The sequence below is a fragment of the Hemiscyllium ocellatum genome, chromosome 24, assembly GCF_020745735.1.
Source record: "Hemiscyllium ocellatum isolate sHemOce1 chromosome 24, sHemOce1.pat.X.cur, whole genome shotgun sequence".
Lineage (NCBI taxonomy): Eukaryota > Metazoa > Chordata > Chondrichthyes > Orectolobiformes > Hemiscylliidae > Hemiscyllium > Hemiscyllium ocellatum.
This window is the reverse complement of record NC_083424.1, coordinates 1,622,617-1,645,648: the sequence shown is the minus strand read 5'-3', so window position 1 is coordinate 1,645,648 and position 23,032 is coordinate 1,622,617. Positions and strand designations below refer to the sequence as shown.

The window sequence follows — 23,032 nt, the reverse complement described above, 5'->3', positions numbered from 1 at the left end:
TGTCTTCTACCTTTGAGCCAGTTCTGTATCCAAATGGCTAGTTGTCCCTGTATTCCATGTGATCTAACCTTGCTAATCAGTCTCCCATTGGGGAACCTTGTCGAACGCCTTAATGAAGTCCATATAGATCACATCTACTGCTCTGCCAACAATCATCTTTGTTACTTCATCAAAAAACTCAATCAAGTTTGTGAGACATGATTTCCCACGCACAAATCCATGTTGACTATCCCAAATCAGTCCTTGCCTTTCCAAATACACGTACATCCTGTCCCTCAGGATTCCCTCCAACAACAACAGCAAGAGGTCCAGCAATCACTTCCCTAGCTTCCCACAGAGTTCTCAAGTACACCTGATCAGGTCCTGGGGATTTATCTACCTTTAACCGTTTCAAGACATTCAGCACTTCCTCCTCTGTAATGTGGACATTTTGCCACTATCTATTCCCCTACAGTCTAGATCTTCCATATCCTTTTCCACAGTCAATACTGATGCAAAATATTCCTTTCGTATCTCCACCATTTTCTGTGGCTCCACACAAAAGCCGCCTTGCTGATCCTTGAGGGGCCCTATTCTCTCCCTAGTTACCCTTTTGTCCTTAAAATATTTGTAAAAACCATTTGGATTCTCCTTAATTCTATTTGCCAAAGCTACCTCATGGCCCCTTTTTGCCCTCCTGATTTCCCTCTTAAGTATACTCCTCCTTCGTTTATATTCTAAGGATTCACTCGATCTATCCTGTCTATACCTTACATCTGCTTCCTTCTTTTTCTTAACCAAACCCTCATTTCTTTAGTCATTCAGCACTCCCTATACCTACCAGCCTTCCCTTTCACCCTGACAGGAATATACTTTCCCTGGATTCTTGTTTTCTCATTTCTGAAGGCTTCCTATTTTCCAGCCATCCCTTTACCTGCGAATATATGCTTCCAATCTCTGAATTAAACAAAAGCAAATTGCTGATGAAACTCTGGTCTAGCAGTATCCAGGGTCACTGGACTCTATGTTAACAGTTGCAAATGTGTTGCTGGTCAAAGCACAGCAGGCCAGGCAGCATCTCAGGAATAGAGAATTCGACGTTTCGAGCATAAGCCCTTCATCAGGAATAAGAGAGAGAGAGAGCCAAGCAGGCTAAGATAAAGGGTAGGGAGGAGGGACTAGGGGGAGGGGCGATGGAGGTGGGATAGGTGGAAGGAGGTCAAGGTGAGGGTGATAGGCCGGAGTGGGGTGGGGGCGGAGAGGTCAGGAAGAGGATTGCAGGTTAGGAGGGCGGTGCTGAGTTGAGGGAACCGACTGAGACAAGGTGGGGGGAGGGGAAATGAGGAAACTGGAGAAATCTGAATTCATACCTTGTGGTTGGAGGGTTCCCAGGCGGAAGATGAGGCGCTCCTCCTCCAGCCGTCGTGTTGTTGTGTTCTGCCGGTGGAGGAGTCCAAGGACCTGCATGTCCTCGGTGGAGTGGGAGGGAGAGTTAAAGTGTTGAGCCACGGGGTGATTGGGTTGGTTGGTTCGGGCGGCCCGGAGGTGTTCTCTGAAGCGTTCCGCAAGTAAGCGGCCTGTTTCACCAATATAGAGGAGGCCACATCGGGTGCAGCGGATACAATAGATGATGTGTGTGGAGGTACAGGTGAACTTGTGGCGGATATGGAAGGATCCCTTGGGGCCTTGGAGGGAAGTGAGTGTGGAGGTGTGGGCGCAAGTTTTACATTTCCTGCGGTTGCAGGGGAAGGTGCCGGGGGTGGAGGTTGGGTTGGTGGGGGGTGTGGATCTGACGAGGGAGTCACGAAGGGAGTGGTCCTTGCGGAACGCTGATAGGGGAGGGGAGGGAAATATATAGGCTGGAGGAGGAGCGCCTCATCTTCCGCCTGGGAACCCTCCAACCACAAGGTATGAATTCAGATTTCTCCAGTTTCCTCATTTCCCCTCCCCCCACCTTGTCTCAGTCGGTTCCCTTAACTCAGCACCGCCCTCCTAACCTGCAATCCTCTTCCTGACCTCTCCGCCCCCACCCCACTCCGGCCTATCACCCTCACCTTGACCTCCTTCCACCTATCCCACCTCCATCGCCCCTCCCCCAGTCCTTCCTCCCTACCCTTTATCTTAGCCTGCTTGGCTCTCTCTCTCTCTTATTCCTGATGAAGGGCTTATGCTCGAAACGTCGAATTCTCTATTCCGGAGATGCTGCCTGGCCTGCTGTGCTTTGACCAGCAACACATTTGCAGCTGTGATCTCCAGCATCTGCAGACCTCATTTTTTACTCTATGTTAACAGTTGTCTCGCCACAAATGGTTGCAAAACATGCTGAGTTTCTTTAGAAAATTCAGCCCTTCAAACTAGCTTCACCATTCTTTCATATAGCTGAGCATCCACTCAGCCTGGATCTTCCTCCCCCCTTTTTTTTCCCATCCCTTTAGCCACAAGTGCTATACCCAACTCCTCCACGAAATTACACGTTTTGGACTCAACTGCTCTCTGTGGCCATGAATTCCACAGGATCACCAAACTGAGTGAAGAAAACTTCTCATTGCAGTCCTAATAGCTTGCCCACATTTTTGACTGAGATTCCTGCTTCTTTCCCAGTCATTAGGAACATCCTTTCGACAAACTCTCATCTACCTTGTCAGAATTTTATAGGTGCCTATGAGATCCCCTTCTTTCCACCGAACTCCAGTGAAAAAATTACTAATTTAACCTCCTCGTACAGCAACCCCAACATCTCAGGAATCAGTGCGGTAAACCTCTACTGAACTCCCTCTGTAGCAACAGCATTTTCCCTTAGATAAACCAAACTGCATACAATATCTCAGGTGTGGTGTCATTCTGGCATCGTAAAATTGCAGCAAGACATACCTGTTCCTGTATGCTAATCCTCTACCTACGAAGATCAACATTTCACTTGCCTTCTTCACTGTCCTTTGCACCTATCTTCAGTGACTGGTATACAAGGACACTCAGGTCTCACTGTGCTTTTGCCTATCACATCACATAGCCAGATATGAATATGCCCTATTTGTCTCCCAAATTGGATGACCTAATATCCACGTTATATTGCATCTGCCATGCATTTGACCAATCGCTCAGCTTGTCCAAATCATAACGAATTACTCTGTATCCTCCACGCAGCTTTGTTATCTACAAATTTACATTTAGCTCCCAGATTTTAAATCATTATGTATGGTGAATAACTGGGTTCGAGTACTGATCCATGCAGTATCCCACTAGTCACTGCTTGGATTCGGATAAAGACCTTTTTTGAATTCCTACAGTGTGGAAACAGATCCTTCTGCCTAACAAGTCCACATCGACCTTCTGAACAGTAATCTATCCAGACCCATTCCCCTACACTATATTTGCCTAATGTCCTAACCTACACATCCCTGAACATTTTGTGCAATTTAGCATGGCCAATTCATCTAATCTGCACATCTTTGGATTGTGGGAGGAAACTGGAGCACCCGGGAGAAAACCCACACAGGCTTGGTGAGAATGTGTAAACTCCACATAGACAGTTGCCAGAGGCTGGAATTGAACCCGGGTCCCTGGTGCTAAGGCAGCAGTGCTAACCACTGAGCCACCGTGCCACCCATTCCTACTCTATTTTCCACCTGCTAACCAGTGTTCAAGCCATCTCAATTCATTACCCCAATCCCTTAAGCTTTTGTTTTACACTAATTTTTTTTAATGGGACACTGCTGAAAACCTTCAGCAAACCCAAATAAATCACATCCATTGGCGTCCCTGATCAACTCAAAGTTACAAAGAATTGCAGTAGATTTGTTTCCTTGTTGAGAATCTAGTCCTGTTCAGTTTTCCAAGTGGTCAGCTAATATATCTTTTACAACGGACTCCAGCATTTTCCTCAGCACAGACGCCAGACTAGTCTATAGTCCCAGTTCGATTCTCTTGCTCCTTGGATGCTGCCTGACCTGCTGTGCTTTTCCAGCAACACATTTTTCAGCCCAGTTTTCTGTTGGCCTCCCTTTGTAAATAGAGGGGTTACATTAGCGATCCTTCAATTTACAGGGAGGTTCCCGAGTCTATGGATTCTTTAAGATGATAGCCAACATATTCGCCATTTCGAAGACCACTTAAGTACTATTGAGGATCTGAAACCCAAACACAGGCCGAGGTAACTAGTTGTTGTCAGGAACAACCACTTAACAGATGTTCTTAATAACTTAGGTGGCCAAAAAAATAACATGACAAAATGGCTTCTAGGCTGCAAATTGACAATTCTGCTATAACTGCATAATTGACTAACCACAGTCTGCTTCAACGGAGATTAGCAGCTCCCGTTAAAGCATAGAAATAACTAGACTAGATAAGCCATTACTGGCCATCCTAACTGACCTTCAGATGCAGATGCAGTGGCTTAGTTAGAGAGATACGGGCGGCCTGAGTGTGGAAAACAAAGTTGGTTCCCAAGAAATATCATTGGACAAAGTAATTGTCAAATAAAGCAACATCGTGTATGGATTGGTCATTGTCAGAATGTACTATGCGATCATAGCCTGTACATTTCCTTAAGAAAAGCATAAAAATGTCTGTTTTAAGCCATGCGCGCAGTTCCTAAGGAACACGGAAGTGTATAACGTTTGTGTCTCTGCACACTCTATGCCTGGCTATAAGAAAAACAAAGCGAAATCTTAAAAGCCAGACCAATTGAGTATTTATTGACAGATCGCAGAACCAGGAGACCCCAACCAGATGTCCAGATCTTCACTTTGGGACATAAATCCCCAGGCCCTATTGGTATATCAACCTTCAGCTCCATCAATTTCCCCAACACTATTTCCTACTCAATACTGATTTTCTTCGGTTCCTCTCTCTGACTAAGCCCTATGTCCCCCAACATTTTTGCAATGTTATTCGTGTCCTCTTTTTGTGCATATCAACTAAATGCATATTTTGGTCCTAAAACTAAATTTTGGAGGAGGGTCACTGGACTCGATGTTAATTTTGTTTGCTCTCCACAGATGCTTCCAGACGTGCAGAGATTTTCCAGCGATTCCTGTGATTATGTATTTAGTTGGGTCAGTTACACTTTTGCTCACCATTATAGTTTCCTGACTCTGACTCAAACATACCACACACTTGTCTTCAATCCTTTTCTCTCTACACACCTAAAGGAACTTTTATTTTCAGTTTTTACGATCCCCTCATGCCATAGTTTCTTTGATTTAGATTCAGGACCTTAGTCTAGAATCATGTTCCACTTTAAAAGGGATTTCTATCATATTATAGTTGCTCATTCCAAGGCCTCTCACAACTAGACAGCCAATTAACAAACAAAGAACTGAGAATGCTGGTAATCTGAAGCAAACTCTGGGCAAAGAAATGAACTTTTTCTCAACACAAATTTCTCCAGCAATCTGGATTGTTAATTATTCCTTTTCACATTGTACCATAATACAGGCCAATGAGGATTGCCTGTTCTCTAGTTGGGTCCTCAACATATTGGTCTAGAAAACTGTGTACACTCCTGGAATTCCTTCTCTGTGAGATTGTTAGTCATTTCATTTGCCTAATCTATATGGCGACTAAAGTCTTTCAATTACAGATGTTCTTTTGTTGCACGCTTCTAATTTCCTATTCACTGCCTTTGCCAACATTTCCAAGTGTCTGGGGTTTAAACACAAGCCCCACTAAATGTTGATTGCTCCTTGGTGCTTCTCACACAGATTCCACATCATTGGAACTAACATCCATCCTTGTTATTGCATCTATTTCCTCTTTAGCCAGTAACGTAACTCCATTACCCTTTTGGTTTTGGAATTTACTTAGGTTTATTGTCCTGTGTGTTCATGAGTACAGTGAAAAATTTACAAATCGTCACTTACAGCACCAGCTTAGGTTCAAAGGTACCAAAGTACAAAACCTTAGTTACAAAGAAGAAAAATCAGGAAAATCAAGTTAAACATTACAGTTCTTCTTTACTAATAAGTAGAAAAGCAAAGAAACAGTTAAAACTTCAACACCACAGTCCATGAGCACTGAGCCATGCTGAACTCACTCCTCAAAAGGGCTCAAACTTCCCCACTTGCACTTCATCCCTGCAACAGGCTGCACACTCCTGCTGCCTTGCAACCTGCTCCCGGTCTCACTGGCCTAGAATGCCTGTTATCTTGATCTTGCTGCCAGCCATACAAAGCTGCCCTTCCTAAGTATTGAATACATCTGGATGCTCATACCTGTTTTCATCTATATGTGCAATTAATTCATCCACTTTATAGCAAACATTCTACACATTAAGTTTTACAGCCTTAAGGACAGAGTTGTTAACATCACTCGTACAATTGTCCCATTATTTCTCAGTGGCCCTGTTTGATCCTGGCCCTTGATTTCTCTATGCATTACTTTTCTTATTCCCTTTTTGCTTTTTGTTCTTGTCCACAATTCCCACCAGTCTTCCTTTACCTTTATCTATCTTGTCAAGCCCCCCAAGAATTATGTGTATTTCAATAAGGCACCTCATTCTTCTAAAAGAAAATGAGTACAGGCCAAACCTCAAGACAATTCTTCCAGATGCCAAACATCAGACTCATGAACCTTCTTTGAACTGCCTTCAATGCTGATATTTCTTTCCTGAGAGGAGGTGACCAACTGTTCACAGTATTTCAGCTATGCCTGCCTCTTCGTAACATGGGCCCCAGCTATGCCTGCCTCTTCGTAACCCACCTACGTTCGGGACACCACCCACGCCCTCCACCTCCTCCATGATTTTCGCGTCCCCGGTCCCCAATGCCTTATCTTCACCATGAGCATCCAGTCCCTGTACACCTCCATCCCCCATCACGAAGGACTCAAAGCCCTCCACTTCTTCCTTTCTTGCTGTACCAACCAGTACCCTTCCGCCGACACCCTCCTTCGACTGACTCAACTGGTCCTCACCCTGAGCAACTTCTCTTTCCAATCCTCCCACTTCCTCCAAACCAAAGGAGTTGCCATGGGCAAAAGCATGGGCCCCAGCTATGTCTGCCTCTTCGTAGGATATGTGGAACAGCCCATCTTCCGCAGCTACACAGGCACCACCCCGCACCTTTTCCTCCGCTACATCAATGACTGTATCGGCGCTGCCTCGTGCTCCCACGAGGAGTTGAACAGTTCATCAACTTTACCAACACCTTCCACCCTGACCTCAAACTCACCTGGACCGTCTCAGACTCCTCCCTCCCCTTCCTAGACCTTTCCATTTCTATCTCGGGCGACCGAATCAACACAGACATCTACTATAAACCGACTGACTCCCACAGCTACCTAGACTACACCTCCTCCCACCCTGCCCCTGTAAAAACGCCATCCCATATTCCCAATTCCTTCGTCTCCGCCGCATCTGCTCCCAGGAGGACCAGTTCCAATACCGTACTGCCCAGATGGCCTCCTTCTTCAAGGACCGCAGATTCCCCCCAGACGTGATCGACGATGCCCTCCACCGCATCTCCTCCACTTCCCACTCCTCCGCCCTTGAGCCCCGCCTCTCCAACCACCACCAGGACAGAACCCCACTGGTTCTCATCTACCACCCCACCAACCTCCATATACAGCGTATCATCCACCGTCATTTCCGCCACCTCCAAACGGACCCCACCACCAGGGATATATTTCCCTCCCCTCCCCTGTCAGCGTTCCGAAAAGACCACTCCCTCCGTGACTCCCTCGTCAGGTCCACACCCCCCACCAACCCAACCTCCACTCCCGGCACCTTCCCCTGCAACCGCAAGAAATGCAAAACTTGCGCCCACACTTCCTCCCTTATTTCCCTCCAAGGCCCCAAGAGATCCTTCCATATCCGCCACAAATTCACCTGCACCTCCACACACACCATCTATTGCATCCGCTGCACCCGATGTGGCCTCCTCTATATTGGGGAGACAGGCCACCTACTTGCGGAACGTTTCAGAGAACACCTCTGGGACACCCGTACCAACCAACCCAACCACCCCGTGGCTCAACACTTCAACTCCCCCTCCCACTCCACCAAGGACATGCAGGTCCTTGGACTCCTCCATCGCCAGACCATAACACCACAACGGTTGGAGGAAGAGCGCCTCATCTTCCGCCTTGGAACCCTCCAACCACAAGGGATGAACTCAGATTTCTCCAGTTTCCTCATTCCCCCCCCCCCCCCACCTTGTCTCAGTCGAATCCTTCAAACTCAGCACCACCTTCCTAACCTGCAATCTTCTTCCCGACCTCTCCGGCCCCACCCCACTCCGGCCTATCACCCTCACCTTGACCTCCTTCCACCTATCACATCTCCATCGCCCCTCCCCCCTACCTTTTATCTTAGCCTGCTGGACACACTTTCCTCATTCCTGAAGAAGGGCTTATGCCTGAAACGTCGAATTTCCTGTTCCTTGGATGCTGCCTGACCTGCTGCGCTTTTCCAGCAACACATTTTCAGCACTGATCTCCAGCATCTGCAGACCTCACTTTCTCCTCGTATTTCAGCTGTGGCCTGACTAATGCCATGTTAAGTTTTAGCAGGATCTCCTTAATATTATTTTCCATTTCCTTTGAAATAATAGCCAACATTCTATTTACCTTCCTTATACCTGAACTTGGATGTTAGATTTTTGTGACTTGTGCACGAGGACACCCATGTCTCTGCTTTCTGCCATCTTTCTCCATTTAAATAACTAAACTCTTCTATTCTTCCCGGTAAAATGCAAAACCTCACATTTCCCTACATTATATTCTATAAACTTTTGTCCATTGTTAACCCCATCTATCTCACTGTCGACTCTCATCCTCACCACTTGTCTTCTAACCTATTTTTGCGTCATCTACAGACTTAGCTGGTACGTTCGCTTTCCTCATTCAAGTCATAATATTTATTCTAAATAATTGTGGTCGCAGCCTTGATCCTCGCAGCAATTCACTAGGTACAGGCTGTCATCCTGAAACCAATCGGTTCCCCCTGCCAGTCTAAACTGTCCAACTTCAACATTAGTTAAGAAGCTTGATACCACAAAGCTGGTTACTTGATTGACACTCCATCCACTACTGGCCCACTGGAGGAGTGTGCACCATCCCCAAGTTGCACTGCAGCAGGTCATCTAGATTCATTCAACCTCTACCACCTAGCAAGGCATGGGCATGCCAAGCAATGAATAGTGGGAATTATACCGGACACGCTCAACCAACCAATTCAGCAGAAATAACAGAATTTCAATGGTATTAGGGAAAGCTAAAAGATAATCCAAGAACATCTCTGTCAAACAAACTTAGGAGGTTACACTTGGTGTTGCTGAATCCGTTCATAGTATTTGAGGTGCTAAACCATTCTAATATTGCTTCAACAATGTAGTAGAAAAATCACCTAGGTAAGGCCTATCCCCAAAAAAACAAGTATGGATATTGACTGATGGCACAGCAGTAGCAAAACCTCAAAGCAATCAGTCCCCATCTGTTGTAACATGAGGACAAGCACCAGGCAATGGCCATTGAAAATGATACCAGGATGTTCACGATGAGAAATGTAACCAGATAAAAAAAAAGTGGGTACTGAAGGAGGTGCAGAGGAACTTAATTGACTTCCAAGTCATTTTCAGTACTTACAAGGAATACGATGAAATACTTTATCAAGATGAATATAGTTCTAATAAGTTTGATGCTAAAGAAATCTGCTTTTACAGCACTTCACATACTACCATGTCCACTAATTGGCCACAGTAACACATCTGCAAATTGCACTAAAGCGCTTTCCAAACCCACAACCTCCATCACCTGGAAATTTTCTGATAGCAGCCAAATGACAACACCTCAGGTTTCCTTAGGTCTCACAACATCTTGATTGTGTGGGAAATATATCTTTAATCATTCATCATTATCAGTTCAAATGCCTCATCACCTCCTTCAAACACAAACAGAAATGGCAATAAATTACCTTGCCAACATTATCCACTGATTTTGAAGGCTCTATATCATAATAGGATGAGAATACACAAGCCAGGAGGAATTTATACAATTGTATAGAGCACTGGTGAGACTTCAGTTGGAGTACTGTGCACAATTCCAGCTGCCTTAAGTTTCCCAAAATAGAGCTAAATTGCAGATTTATAAACTCAAGATCGACAAGCAAGTCATTCGCAACTGGACCGACAATGGTGTTTGCATCACATGACTAACATTTCCAATTGAATCAGTGTCTCTTAAAATCAAAGTAGAAATAGTCTGTTTAATGAAAAACATTACGTGAAGTGAGACAAAAAAAAATTCTTTTCAATCTGTTCAGGTAGATCCAGTGCAAATCCAATTAATACACAAGTTGAATTACACTAACAGCTAAAATATAATCATGATAGTCAGAGTCAAAGAGACGTACAGCACGGAAACAGACCCTTCAGCTCAATCTCTCCATGCCAACCAAATAGCCCAACCCAATCTAGCCCAACCTGCCAGCACCTGACCCATATCCTTCCTATTCATATACCCATCCAGATGCCTTTCAAATGTTGCAATTGTACTAGCCTTCACCACTTCCTCTAGCAGCACATTCCATACACATACTACCCACTGAGTGAAAAAGTTGCCCCTTAGGTCCCTTTTCTATTTTCCCCCCCTCTCACCTTAAATCTATGCCCTCTAGTTCTGGACTCCCTGACACCAGGGAAAAGACTTTGCCTATTTATCCTATCCATGCCACTCAATTTTGTAAACCTCTATCAGGTCACCCCTCAGCCTCCAACACTCCAGGGAAAACAGCCTCAGCCTATTCAGCCTCTCCCTGTAGCTCAAATCCTCCAACCCTGGCAACATCCTTGTAAATCTTTTCTGAACCTTTTCAAGTTTCACAACATCTTTCCGATTGGAAGGGACATCAGTCACACTACACATTTCAAAGCAATATGGTGAACGTTGATCAGCAAGCAACAGGAAACAGTATCAACAGAAAGAGGTTGCAAGAAAAAGGTAGAGAAACCCAGCCACATATTTTAGGAAATGGTCAGTTTCCTAATCTCTGCCATTAGTTTTTATAATTTTAAGACCTTGTTACAATCAAGGGAATGCTTCACAAATCCCAAATAAATGATATTCCCCATGGTAGGCTAATTCAGAAGGTCAGGAGGAATGGGATACAGGAGAACTTAGCTGTCTGAATATGGAATTGGCTAGCCAACAGAAGACAGCGAGTGGTAGAAGGAAAATATTCTGCCTGGAAGTCTGTGGTGAGTGGTGTTCCACAGGGCTCTGTCCTCGGGCCTCTATTCTTTGTAATTTTTATTAATGACTTGGATGAGGGGATTGAAGGATGGGTCAGCAAGTTTGCAGATGACACAAAGGGTGAAGGTGTCGTTGTCGTTGACAGTATAGAGGGCTGCTGTAGGCTGCAGTGGGACATTGACAGGATGCAGAGATGAGCTGAGAGGTGGCAGATGGAGTTCAACCTGGATAAATGTGAGGTTATGCATTTTGGAAGGTCGAATTTGAAAGGTGAGTACAGGATTAGGGATAGGATTCTTGGCAGTGTGGAGGAACAGAGGGCTCTTGGTGTGCAGGTACACAAATCCCTTAAAACGGCGACCCAAGTGGACAGGGTTGTTAATAAAACATGTGGTGTTTTGGCTTTCATTAACAGGGGGAGTTTAAAAGTCATGAGATCTTGTTGCACCTCTATAAAATTTTTTTTGGAATACTGCGTTCAGTTCTGGTCACCCTATTATAGGAAAGATGTGGATATTTTGGAGAGGGTTCAGTCTCTAGCTATTGACTCTTTCCCTGGGCAGAAGTGACTAACACGAGGGGTCATAGTTTTAAACTGGTTGGAGGAAAGTGCAGAGGGGACGTCAGAGGCGGATTCTTTACTCAGTTGAGAGAGCATGGAATGCGTTGCCAGCAGCAGTTGTGGAAGCAAGGTCATTGGGGACATTTAAGAGACTACTGGACATGCATATGGTCTCAGAAATTTGAGGGTACATACATGAGGATCAGTGGTCAGCACAACATCGTGGGTTGAAGGGCCTGTTCTGTGCTGTACTGGTCTATGTCTATATAATGTCATCCACAACTGAAAAACAGAAGTAGATTTAACAAAAAAATTGGGGTCAAACAAAAAAAAAAGTCACTTCAAGTAGGTTCTTGCACCAAAGACATACGGAGAAGGTAATGGGCATTAATACATGTACATGGGTAACAACAGGCCATTTGGCTTAACATTTATTATATGTTGTAACATTTAATAGAAGGATCACAGAGCATTCAGAAATGCATAACATAATCAAATATAGTCAAGTTTCCTGAAGGGAAAATCATGCCCAACAAGTTAATTAGATTTCTTTGAAAAGCTAACAAATAGAACAAAGAAAAGAGAAACCAGTAGATGCAACATGTTTGGATTTCCAGGTGTTCAATAAGATACCACATATGAGGTTACTTAAGAGCCTATGGCGTTGGGTGTTCAGGGGCAGTATATTAACAAGGTTAGAGTAACTAACCAATAAAAGAGAGTTGGGATAATGGGCATTTTCAGAATGACAACCTATAACGAAGAGTGTTATAGATTAAGCTGGGGTCACAACTGGTTATAAATCTATTCCACATCCAAAGTTAGCCAAGTTTACAGATGACAAAGTTAGCTGGAAAGGCAAGTGGTGAGAATTGACACAAAGCTGGTCCCTTTTTCTTTCTAAAAGCTGTTCCGTGGCTCAAGGAGACTCTGCCCTTGATTTTTTTCAGAGGGGTAATAAACTGGACCAGACTCATAGAAGATAGAACATAGAACAACATAATGCAGACAAGCCTTTTGGCCCTCGGTATTGCACTGACCTGTGAAGTATTCCAATCAATCAGTCTGGTTTGGTACAGAGATGAAAAGGATTTTGACAGTTCTTTTGCTTATGGCCAAAGAGAGTTCAGGCCAAAGGGGTCATGTTTGAGAAGTGGCCTGTATAAATAAAGGGGAACAGTCAGCTCTCTAGCTGAGCTAAGCAGTTTCAGTTCAGTCTTGAACTAGTTGGAATTCAACAAGGAAGAGTGCAGAAACTCGCTCTCTTTCTGCCCTTCAACTTTAACTTCTAAGCATGTGTTTGTTCCATTTATACTGGTTTTTAAAGGGAGCTTGCTTATTGTGTATATTCGGAACTGCAAAATTAAGTCCAGTCGGATAGGTTGAGTTCTGTAGGGGTTCTTTATTCTGTTCTGTGTTTCATTGTGTAATTTTGTGAATAATGTTTTGTCCTTTTTAAAATTTAGTAGTCAATCTACCTAACTTATTCCAGGTAATTTCCACTGTACACTTCCCTAAACCAATTCTGAGCTGCCTGCTTGACAATGTTGAGTGGTCCGGCTTAGTCCATAACAGATTGGGGGCTCTTTGCAGGATTTTAAACAGCAAGTGGTAGGTGCTAGTGTCTTGTTTCAGGTGTTGGTTTGGTTGGTAAACAAAGCTTGGGATAGCAATGGCTCTTTTAGTCGCCAAACGTTTTCTGTATGTGGATGCGGTGACTTTGGAAGTTTTGCAAAAAAATGAATAAGACAGAGTTGCAAGAATTAGCAGAGCAGCTGGAATTGGAACTGCCTGTGAGCAAAGGAGAAATAATTAGTGGTTCAGCTTTTAAACATGCTGGAGAAACCATCAATCTATACAGATGGCAGAACTCAACTGCAAATGAAGCAGCTTGAGTTAGAGGCAAGAGATAAGGAAAGGGCATCAGAATTGAAACAGTTCGAGTTACGATTAAAAGCAGAAGAGAGGGGAGAAAAAAGAGCTTTTGAACTTAAAAAAACTGACTTAAAAAGGAACGTCAGCTTAAAAGCCTGGAGATAAAGACTGAGGGTAGGCTTAGTGAGGAAGAGAGTGAGGATGAGCAAGCTCCTGGCAGTCAGAAGCCTGAGAAACTGTTTAAGTATGCTCATGCATTGCCTAAGTTTGATGAGAAGGATGTGGAAGCCTTTTTCATCTCATTTGAAAAGATAGCTAAAAAAATGTAGTGCCAGCGGCAACGTGGATTTTGATGATCCAAATGAAACTTGTAGGGCTAGTGAGGTATTCACAGCACTATCAGAAGTGGTATCTTTGAGAGTGAGGCAGTTGAATAAAAACATTTTAAGTGCACGAGCTTGTACCAGAAGCCGACAGACAACATTTCAGGAATCGAAGCAGGGACCCTGGTTATACCTATATTGAGGATGCAGGTCTGCTCGCTCAACTGGAAGATTCATTTTCAGATATTTCATCACCATACTAGTTATCAGTGAGCATCCAGATGAAGCAAGAGGCATAACCTGCTTTCTATTAATGTGATTGAGTCCTGGGGTTGGTGATGTCATTTCTTGTTTTTTTTCCCTCTCTGGGGTGGTAAATGGGATTCAAGTCAAATGTGTTTGTTGGTAGAGCTCCAGTTGAATTCCCATACTTCTACGAATTCTTGAGCATCTCTATGTGGCTTGTCCTAGGATGGATGTGTTGTCACAGTCGAAGTGGTGTCGTTCCTCAGCTATACGTAAGGATACTAGTGAGTGTCACTTTTTTTTTTGCCTAGTTATGTTTATGTATCCTGGTGGCTAGTTTTGTGTCTGTTTGTCCAATGTAGCGATTGTTACAGTTCTTGCAAGGTATTTTGTAAATTACAAAAGTTTTGGCTGTTGTATGTATAGGGTCTTTCAAGTTCATTAGCTGCTGTTTTAGTGTGTTGGCAGGTTTGTGGACTACCATGATGCCAAGAGGTCAGAGTAGTCTGGCAGTCAGTTCAGAGATGTAGGCGCGAGTAGACAAGGTTTCTGGAGGCGTTTTGCCCACTTGATGGGGTTTGATGCCTAGAAATCGGTAGACTGTGTTCATTGGGTACCCGTTCTTTTTGAATACGCTGTATACGTGATTTTCCTCTGCTCTACATAGTTCCTTTGCGCTGCAGTGCATGGTGGCTCATTGAAATAATGTTCTAATGCAGTTTTGTTTGCAGGCATTGGGATGATTGCTCTGGACTTCAGTATTTCATTCGTATGTTTTGTTTTCCTGTAGACTCTGGTTTGAAGTTCCCCATTGCTTGTTCGCTCCACTGCGACATCTGTGAATGACAGTTTGTTATTGCTTTCCTCCTCTTTAGTGAATTGTCTGCCAGTAAAGGCATTACTGATGGTCTTCAAGGTTCTCCAATTTGTTTTGTTTAGCAATGACAAAGGTGTCATCCATGTAGCAGACCCAAAGTTTGGCTTGGATGGTTGGCAGAGCTGTTTGTTCGAGTCTCTATACTACTGCCTCTGCTGAGAACCCTGATAGCAGAGATCCCATGGGTGTTCCATTGATTTCTCTGTAGGTTTTGTTGTTGGAAGTGAAGTGGGTGGTAAGGCATAGGTCCACTACTTAATGATATTGTCCTTGCTGATGAAGTTGGTAGTGTTTGGTGGATAACGTCTTTGGTTCTTCGAGTAGTGCAGTCAGTATTTCCTTGGCCAGATTGATGTTGATGGATGTGAACAGGGCTGTTACGTCAAAGGATACCATTATTTCATCCTCTTCTATCTTGTTGTCTTCGATGGTCTTCAGGAATTTTTGTATGGAGTGGTGCAAGTCTTCTACTAAGTGTTTTAGTCTTTCGTCTAGCTCCTTGGCCAATCTGCAAGTTACTGTTCCAACTGTGGGTCTGAGGAAGGTCTCTGGTTTGTGAATTTTGTGTAATCCGTAAAACCGTAGTGTGTTGGATCCACCTGGTTTCTCTTTTTGGAAGTGATCTTATGTATTCCAAATTTGTGAGGTGTTTTGAGTGGGACTGTGATTCTGTTCTCTAGTTGTGGGGTCAGGTCTATTGCCACTTGTTGGTATTTGCAAGTAGTATGTTCACATTCTCAACGTAGTCTCCGATTTAAAATGACTGTCAAGCATACTTCATCTGCAGGTAGGATAACAAGGTTTTTCTCTTTTATTTTAAGTCTTTTTAGCACATTCCTTTCCTGTGTATGGAGTATGTTTCCTTCCTTTTTCCCGCTTAACATTCGTGCGACTGTCTGTCTGATAGTTTGCTGGGTTTCTTGTGAGTTGGTTGTCTGTGTTGTTTCTAATGCTGCTAAGAAATGTTTCTTCTCCGCACCCGGAAGTTGTAACTTCATCCTCTTACTAAGACAGCTTTGGCAGTGTCTGTTAAGGGTCGGTCACACACGTTTATTGTCCATGCTTCTGTATTGCCAGAGTTGTTATTTTGTGCAAGTTTGTCTACTTTTTTTTCTGCAGGTCTAGTCTTTTTCATTTTCTGTCTTTGTCGCTGTCTAACGTCTATGGTTTGTTGTACTGTGTCGATCCATTCATGGTCTGTTGCATTAGCGAGTAAAGTTGTTTTGGTGTGAAATTTCCCAGTTGTATTAACAACTGTTGTGGGCAACATTAATCATTTCTCTAAGCATTTGGCGACTGTTTTGCTCTGCTTTTTCTGGGTTTGTATTAAGACATTTAGGTAACTGTTTCCTTCAGCATTCGTGCAAGAAGTATAGCTGTTTACAGGTGGCACTGGAAATGACATCACCAACCCAAGGAAGCCCAAACAAATAGGAAGTGGGCCATGCCACCGGTGTTTCATCTGAAGACTCAGTGATGATATCTCATACGGTGATGAAACGTCTGAAAAAGAACCTTGCAGTTCAGTGATTAAACCTGCATCTAGAACCTTAACCTAAGCTGCAAATCTTGTAAATACCTATATTGAGTTTGAAAGGATCAAAAAGTAATTTCGATATCTAGATAAGAGCCTTAAAAACCAAGCAAACCTATGATGCCTTTGGAAAGGTAATTATTTTGGAGGAATTCAAAAATTCACTTACTGAAGGAGTGCAAACTCACATGAAAGAGCAGAGAATTAAAAGCAGCACGGTTAGCAGCTGAAGTGGCTAATGATTATTAACTGGCCCATAATACTCAGTTTGGTTTCCAGAATCAATTTCAGTCCATGAGGAATAGAAATTGGGTCACAAAGAAATCCTCACGGGCAAAGTGAAAGGTAGATCTCAATGAAGATAAGGAGAACTTACCACAGGGTAAAAAAGAAACCAGAGGGAAAAGAAGAGGTAAAAGGCTCCGGTGCTTTCATTGTAATAAATTGGGCCACATGAAATCACACTGTTGGTGGGCTAAGAGAAAACCAGATGGATGAAAACTAGACAAGCCTCGTACTTTTGTTCAACTAGTAACAAGACGCACAAGGGAAGTTAGACAACCGCCTCAGAAATGTACAAGATGATCAGAGGTTGATTAAGCAACAAGTGCCAGATCTGCATGCAAATATACATGCAAGTTTATTCACATAGACCAGGAGCAGTAGGTAGAAAGGTTACAATATTAAGGGACACAGGACCCACTCAATCTGTAATGATGAAGGATGAGCAGATATGCACATCTGAGGGACTACTGCCAGAAAAAGATACAGGTAACAGGAATTGAGAGAGATAAAAAGTGCTCAATTATGTCAAGTGAGGCGAGAGTGTCCAGAGAAGAGTGGAGAATTTGTGGTAGGTTGACTGGACAAATTCTCTGCTCTGGGAATACAATGTCATTACAAATGATATCGCTGATTCACCGGCAGGCGCGTTGAAAAGCCAGTGTAAACGCAAGCAACTGAAGATGTGGAGAATGTTTATCCAGAAATTTTCCCTGATTGCACGATTACAAGATCACACAGGTACAAGCTGAAGCAGGAGAGATCAAAAGGCACAGACAAGGAAGCTGACAGCATTACCTGATCGAAGAAAGTTTTGGATTAGTGGAACAGAGAAGGAGCAAATAAATAAGCATGCATGCATCTTTAGCTCTACTAAGCTGATTTTTTAAACTCATCTTTCTGCTGTAATTCAGTTACATCAAAAGACATACAGAGAAGGAGAGTGAATGCCTCCCTGGGTGTTATTATTTAACAAATGATGTCTTAATGTGCAAATGGAGACAATCACACATTCAAGCAGATGAGAATTGGGCAGAGATTCATCAAATTGTTTTGCCAGTAGGGTATAGAAAGAAAGTGCTGCGACTGGCACGAGTTGCCACTTGGAGGCAATTTAGGGGTGAGAAAACAGAGGCTAGAATACAACAACATTTTACAAAGATATAGCTGAATTTTACCAGACGTGTCAGACACGTCAGCTAATTGGCAAACCATAGGCAGTAATAAAACCTGCACCTTCAATACTTATTCCAGCATTTGAGGAACCTTTCACACGAGTCTTGATTGTTTGAGTTAGGGAGCGTATGCAATCAAAAAGCGGAAATAAGTATTTATTAATAATAATGGATGTGTCAACTAGATTTCCAGAGGCAATCCCATTATGCAACACAACAGCTAAAAGGGTTGTAGAAGAACTAATTAATTGTTTTACTAGCTACGGACTACCAATCGAGGATAAAACTTCACATCCAAACTATTCAAGGTGGTAATGGATAACTTGGGAATAAAGCAACTCAAGTCTACTGCATATCATCCGGAATCGCTAGAGAGATGGCATCAAACACTAAAGACCATGTTGAGGGCTTATGGTCAGGATTATCCAGATGATTAGGATAAGGGAGCTCAGTTTGTACTTTTTGCAATCAGAGATGCACCAAATGAATCAACCAAATTCAATCCGTTTGAATTAATTTTTGTGCATGAAGAGGGCCGTTAAAATTGATTAAGGAGAAATTAGTAAGTCAGAATTCAGAGACCACCCATTTGGATGTGTTAAATTTTAGGGAACAATTAAAAAGAGCTGGAGAGTTGGCTAGACAACATTTAAACGTATCTCAGCATACAATGAAACAGGAAGTGGATAAGAAATCACAAATTAGCAATTTTGCAATTGGGTTTTCCAATAACAGGTGAACCTTATCAAATTGAGTGAGGTGAACTATTTGATAAGGACTCCAGATAGGAAGAAATCCCAGTGTGATACGTAAATATGCTCAAAAGGTATTTTGATAGGGAAGGAAAGCAAGAGGAGGTGTTAATGATTACAGCACAGAAGAACGAACCAAATTCTGAGGATTCGGAACTGGACATTCTTCAAATCAAAGTGGACAATGAGGAAGTTGTCAAAAATTGGGATAAATAATTGGGTTACATTCCACAAGAAAATCAAAATGATCTGAAAGGTTTTACTATCACACAGGGAGATATGTGGAAATAAACTGGAAAGTACTAACCTAATTATGCATAATTTAGATATAGAAGATACTGCTACAATTAAGCAATATCCTTACAGGCATCGCCCTCAAAAGTTGGCACAGGTTCAAAAGGATATACAACGCATGCCCCAAGATGGCAAAATCAAAGTGAGTTACAGTGACTGAAGTTCACCCATAATAGTCACGGTGCCAAAGCCAGATGGTACCCAACGGTTATATATGGGCTATCGCAAAGCCAACGCCGTTACAAAGACTGATGCATTTCCAATATCACAGTTGAAGGACTGTGTTGAAAAAAGCAACCGACATTTCTAAGTTGGATTCACTCAGAGCTACTGGCAAGTGCTTCTGTCAGAGAAAGCAAAGACAATTTCGGCTTCTGTAACACCAAATGGACTATACCAGTTCAAAGTCATGTCACTTGGTATGAAAATCTCTCCAGCCACATTTCAGGGACCAACTAAGAAGATCATTGCCAGATTACCCAACTGTGTGGTGTATATTGATGATCTGGTGATTTTTAGTCACGTCTGGAAGGAACATTTACAGTATTTATCAGACTTATTCCATCGACTTCAGAAGGCAGGCTTGGTGGTAAATCTAGCTAAAAGTGAATTTGCCAAAGCCCAAGTCACCTTCCTGGGCCATGTTGTTGGACATGGACAAATTGCCCCAAGGGATGCAAAAACGAAAGTAATTGGGGATTTTACTAGAGGTTTGTGCTTAGATGAAGTATCTTCATACATAGATGAAGATAAGCTAAAGCACAGAAAGGTTTGTGGATCCTTGTGCATAAATAACAAAAAGCTAGGATACAAGTTCAAGAGGTAATAGGGAAGGTAAGGGGAATGCTGGCTCTTTTTTCAAAGGAAATGCAGTATTGAAAATAGGGAAGTCTCACAAATATATAGTGGACCACAGAAAATCTGAAGTGCTTGTCATCACCTGATCTATGGAAGGATATATTGGCATGGCAAGCAGGTCTGGTGAAGGATCCCTTATCTGATCCTGGGTCGAGGGAAGGGATTTTCTTATGATAAGAGTTTGAGTAGGTTAGGCCTTCTCATTGCAACTTAGAGGAATGAGACCTACTTGAAACATACAAAATTTTTTGTTGGCTTGACAAGGTACATGTGGAAAAATTATTTTGCCCGATTGGACAATCTAGGATCACAAAGCATAATCTTAGACTGAGAGGGTTGCCCATTTAATATAGATGAGGGGAATTTTGTTTCTTATAAGGTAGTGGATCTGTGCAATTCTTCAGAGAGCTGAAGAGGCTTAATCATTCAGTATAAGCAAGGCTACAACTGAGTTTTTTTTTAAATCAGTAAGGGAATCAAGGATTATGCGGAAAAGACAGGAATGGGAGTTGAAAATTACTAGATCAGTCAAAGTTAAAAATCACAAAACCAAGTTATAGTCTAACAGGTTTAATTGGAAGCACACGAGCTTTTGGAGCTAGTGTGCTTCCAATTAAACCTGTTGGACTCTAACCTGGTGTTGTGTGATTTTTAACTTTGTACACCCCAGTCCAACATCGGCATCTCCAAATCTAGATCAGTCATGGTCTCATTGAATTGGGGGGTGGGGGCAGCATGAAGAATGAAATGGCCCACTTCTGACCCTACACTTCATGATCTTAAAGATACAAACTGAACTGTTTTCGGTATACATATTTAAGTTGCTAAATTTATTGAGGTACAGCACCCCAATGGGTAATAGTTGATGTATCAGCAGCAAAATGGAATATCAAATCTAATGAAGGCAAAATTACTAACTTTAAATGACTGAAAACTGACATCTTATCAGGGAAATATAATCAGGCCTGAAGGTACAGACACAACACAGATCCGAGTCCAATCTCATCATGTGGTTAGCTCAGCACCCGTACATTAACATTGGATTGTTAATGTTGTTCAAAGAACAAAAACCATGGCACTTCATTGACTAAAATTAAGAAAATAAAGTTAAAGTGCCAACTTTCTATATGCAAAGCAGTTTTTTAAACCACTAAATGAATAAGTATTGCAAGGATGGAATAGCACCCTATTGAAAAGAAATAGCTACAATAACTAGAAATATTCAAGTGCCTACACATAACATAACACTTTCAACTATTTGTATACACCAACTAGTTAAGTAAACAACTTGAACCAATGCTCCACTGACCATGTGGACTTATTAAATCTGATTATCTATCAAGAAATTGTATCCACATGTTGAGCACAAAGCCATCACCAAAGTTGATGTTTATACTTTGGTCTTTTACTCCTATACTTGAAAATCAGGACTATTTCATGAAAAGTAACATCTCACATCTAGTTATTTTCCCTTTTAACTCATAAAAGGGTGCAAAACTTGAAATTCGGGATAAACGATCTAAAGTAAACATCGCCAAAGTGTCAACGAAAATTAAACTCTCGTCCACCTGCATTTACTTCGCTGTTGAAGGTTGGGCAAAGCAATTAGGGTGGGTTTATTTCTCCCTACCATCGGGTGATTCGGATATAAAAGAAATTGAAGGTTAGTTCTCGGGCCGTCCTGCACAACAGCAAATTGAAACGTGTCAACATTACGTCTTGTGTTTTGAGGGAACGGTGCGTGGGGGAGGGGAAAAATAAAAGGAATAAAAGAATGTTCGTATTTGATATCAAAAGAACACAAGCAAAGTCACAATTTTTTAGATTTCTACACTCAGGATACTTTTTATGCTATCCCCGAGGGAAGGATCTGCAGCATTCAGACTCGTGGTGGGGCCGGGACAACTTTGTTTACAGCCTTCGATGGCCAATTCTGGAACTCTGACCGTTCATACAAAGATAGACATTCTCAGGACGGTTAAACCATTGAACGCGATGGTCCAAGGACGTGAAAATAAAGTGGAAATGAGGCTCATTAGAAAGAGAACACGAGATTTGGAAAACGAAATTCACACAAAAGATGATGCGGAGGAAACGATAAGAGAAAGGGAGTGAAACCTTAACCTTCTGCTTTATAACACGTGCTCAGTACGGACAAACTTCCGGGTTGTTTTCTAGCTGTGTAATGGTGACTACAGGTGAGAGTGGCCGAAACCCCAAGACTTTAAGCAAACGAGACAAAAATAATAGAAACTGAACTGAAATGAAATAAAACTATGGAACCACCAGCCGCCACCCCCCCCCCCCCCGGCTCTCTCTTACACACACACACAAACTCCCAAACAGCCAGGCCCAACCGCCTCATGCCGGATACTACCCAAATATCGCCGCCCAATTCCTCCTTTTGTCTTTATGTTAATCACACAACTAAGAGAAATTGATGAAGAGGTGGTTAGCAGCCCAGCTGTAGTCCGAAGTCGTTTACACGGTGACGGGAATAAAAAAAAACGACCGACCGAGCAGCGCCTCGCGTTCACGTCAAGAGACGGGAACGGGGGTTATTTCTGTTTTTTACAAAAACAAAATGACTTCTTCCGTCGGATTTTACCTCAAACTCAGTCTATTTCTCTGCCGGTAGGTTCCCCGGTAAACAGAGATGCAGGTTGTGTGGCTGATGGAAACGAAGAGCGGCTCCAGTGACTGCCAGCGGCGCTGAGCTGAAGAGACAGTGCGCGCACGGCCCGCCCGCTAACCACTCGCCGCCATGTCAGGCGCCGCCGCCATCGTCCATCACGTGACCCCCGGCCGGGCACTTTCTCCAACCGCCCGCTCGGACGGCTCCGGACCGCTGACCGTTTCACGCCCACGTCGTACCGCCGGAACCAAACAACCCCATAAAAAAGTTAAAGGATGTGGCATAATTTTGTTGAATTCACGTTTGTTTTTTTTCACTCTCCCCAAATCACAGGCGGCTACAGCCGGTCACGTGACCGCGCGCACTCTTCACCCACACCCCCCGCAGCCTAACCAATCCCCACCCGCCTTGACGTCAGCGCCACCAATGGAAAGCGAGCGCGCAATTCAAAAT

The 23,032-nt window shown here is 43.1% G+C and overlaps 1 protein-coding gene across 1 annotated transcript in view; it reads right to left on the bottom strand.

Annotated features, from left to right (window-relative positions):
• sbno1 (strawberry notch homolog 1 (Drosophila)) overlaps positions 1-22,954 on the bottom strand; it is a 101,490-nt gene extending 78,536 nt beyond the window's left edge. The window contains exon 1 of the mRNA XM_060843328.1: positions 22,553-22,954. The gene's annotated coding sequence lies outside the window, so the exon portion shown is untranslated. The remainder of the gene's footprint in view (positions 1-22,552) is intronic.
• Positions 22,955-23,032: the final 78 nt, after the last annotated feature.